General features: G+C 59.5%; 1 long non-coding RNA gene across 1 annotated transcript; it reads right to left on the reverse strand.

The window, feature by feature from the left end:
- Nucleotides 1-258: 258 nt before the first annotated feature.
- LOC149750274 (uncharacterized) lies at nt 259-2,612 on the reverse strand. The gene is made up of 2 exons (XR_016392165.1): nt 678-2,612; nt 259-503 (listed from the first exon to the last, which is right to left on the reverse strand). It is a non-coding gene; the product is annotated as an uncharacterized LOC149750274 (long non-coding RNA).
- Between the last annotated feature and the right edge of the window lie 291 nt (nt 2,613-2,903).

Here is a 2,903-nt window from a genome sequence, read left to right on the forward strand (position 1 = left end):
AGCCCTGCCTGGACCCTGCCCCGCGGGCCTCTGGCCAGGTTGACGGCATAGGAAAGCCCCGTGAGAGCCGCAGAGGGCTGGGCACGCGTCCCCCCCCCCGGCAGTGCCCTTCTGCTGCGCCCCACCCCATTGCACCCACCTCCTCCTACACTCCGAGCCAGGAGGCCTCTCCCTCTGGCCAGGCCGCAAAATTTGGATCCATCTTTCAAAACTGGCCTCAGCTCCCTCACCTTTTCTTTTTTTAGCTTTAAAAAAAAATTTTTTTTTAATTAATTTATTTATTTTCGTCTGGGTTGGGTCTTCATTTCTGCACGAGGGCTTTCTCTAGTTGTGGCGAGCGGGGGCCACTCTTCATCGCGGTGTGCAGGCCTCTCACTGTCGCGGCCTCTCTTGTTGCGTGGAGCACAGGCTCCAGATGTGCAGGCTCAGTAGTTGTGGCTCACGGGTCCAGTTGCTCCGCGGCATGTGGGATCTTCCCAGACCAGGGCTCGAACCCGTGTCCCCTGCATTAGCAGGCGGACTCTCAACCACTGCGCCACCAGGGAAGCCCTCCCTCACCTTTTCTATGAATCCTCGTGCTACCCTGACGGAGCACGGATGTCCCCTTCCTGTGGCGAGGTGGCACGTCCCTCCTGTCCCTCACGCCCAGGGCCTCCCGCCAGCCCTGCAGGCCTCACCTCTGGGAGCAGCCGCAGCTGGGAGTAGGTGTGCAGGGAAGGGGGTTCTTAATTGGGCTTGTGGTCTGGAGGTGGTTCAAGGCTTGTTCCTCTGACAGGATTTGGGTGGGTTTTCTATTATTTCATTTCAGAGGTGAAGCAAGGCCAGCTCAGTCGGCCCGCTGCTCTCAGCTTTGCCTGTTTCCTCCCTGATGCTTATTGCCATCTACAGTTATGCTGTTTGCTTTCTCGGTTTTCTGGTTTGTCTAGAACGTGAGTGAGCACAGGGCGTATTTGCTTCCCTTCTGAGTCTTCAGACGTGATGGTGAGTGAGACCCAGGACGTGTTCACTAAATGTTTACTGACTGAGTGAATAGGGCTTCGAGATGAGTGTTTGTAAATCTAAACATGCTTGTGAATTGTGTAAGGATAGGTGTGACATAAAATCATTGGTCCTGCCCCAGTGGACTCATTTGACAGGTAATTTAGCCTCATGGTCTACATTTTTCAGGTCAAATGCAGGTACCACACTGACTTTTGAATCTCACTTTCACAGGCTCACCCCTCATTCCAATTCTATGTGACTCAAGCCACTCGGGATGAAATATGATTGGTTTGGATGTGACCTGCCGCAGCGGCAGAGGCTAGTACCCAGGCAGGGGAGGACGTGGAAGCAAACAGCCTGGGGAATAGGCGACGGGTCTGGGCTTCCTCAGCCAGGACCCTCAGACTACCCTGCTAGCCTGCCACTCACCTCCTGGGCTGAGAGCTCACCCCTGGAGCCTGAGGTGCTGATCACCAGACCAGATGTGCAGTCCTGAAAGTGTCACCCTAGCCTCAGGGGAAGGGCTCCCAGGCCAGCAGCCGCCCCAGTGCCCAGGGCTCCTCTCTGATGCTCAACCCCCCTCTGACCCTGGCCTGTGGGCACCAGGTACCGGCCTGCATAGGGCCCTTGTGGGCTTCGGATAAAGGTGACCCATTGTCCGGATGGTCACAGCCAGCACGGGCTGGATCAGTCCACACCTGCACGGCTGTACACAGCAGCCCTGACCCCAGGAAAGTCCCCAAGATTGGCAGGAAGAGGAAAGGCGGACAGTACATTCTCCATCAGGCCCCTTCTCTGGGCCTTCCCCAAGCAATCCATCCCATTGTGCTCCACCATATGCCAGCCGGCTGGATCTAGGGCCACCCACCCCGCAGGAGGACCCTGCGCCTGGGACCCCGGAGAGGGCTGGACCTGCCCCACGGCCACGGATTCTAAGTGAGATTCCTAGCTGGAGTCAGCGACTGGTCGGGCTGCCCCACCTGGCCCCCCTTTAAGGCCTGGCTCGGGCTCCTGCCCGCACCTCCCCGCCCTCTGTCCCCACACCTCTCTGCAGTGTTTACCACACAGGAGGCCGGGCGAGCCAGCGAGCTGGGAAACTCCCAGCCATCTCCAAGCCACTGCCGCCAGCTGAGTATAATTAGTCCCGCCGCTCCCAGAGCAGCGACACTGTGTGCTTGCCAAGGCCCTGCCTTCTACAGCTTGGCTGCGACTCAGGGCAGCCGAGCCTCCCAGCCTCCCTTCACCGGGCAGGGAGGGGGGAACAGTCAGAGCCACGAACAGGAGAAGAGGGAAACAGAGCCCAGATGGGGAGGCCTGAGCTCGGGGCTGGTCCCAGAGCCCAGAGGAGGCCTTGGAGTGGCTGTCTCTCGAGTCACCCCCTTGTCCCTCGACCCCTAAGCCCTCAGCCATGTGCAGGGGTGGGCAGCTGCCCTCGCTGGCCACGGATTTCTACAGCAGAAGCCTCCGGGGCTGTCGGGGGCTGGCCGCAGGGGCCTCAGCTGTCCCAGCTGGGGTGTTTCAAGTGGTTTTGTTTTTGAGGAACCTGCCCCCAGGACTTCAAGGCCCTCTCCTGCCCCATGCACGTCCCAAGGCCTCCACTGGCCATGGCCCCATTCCCCACTGCACCCCTGGCTCCCACCTCCTTGCTGCTGGTTCTGGGCTCCTGTGGCAGAGGAGAGCTGGACGGATGTTGGCAGATGCACGGCCCTTGCCCCTAGAGTGATTCCAGGCTCTGTCAAAACTCTGGAAGGTGGGCAGAGCCAGGGGTTACTCTGAGGCCCAAGCCTCTAGCAACAACCTGTCACTCCCCAGCAACGACCCAAGCCTCTAGAGGCCCCCAATGTACACCGTCTCCTCACGCGTCCCCCAAGGACCCTGCCCTACTTAGAGAAACACTGGCCCCTCGCTTGTGACTTCAGGGC

The sequence above is a fragment of the Delphinapterus leucas genome, chromosome 2 (assembly GCF_059928025.1).
Source record: "Delphinapterus leucas isolate spDelLeu-1000000601 "Yukka" chromosome 2, BTC_Dleu_Yukka2, whole genome shotgun sequence".
Taxonomy (NCBI): Eukaryota; Metazoa; Chordata; class Mammalia; order Artiodactyla; family Monodontidae; genus Delphinapterus; species Delphinapterus leucas.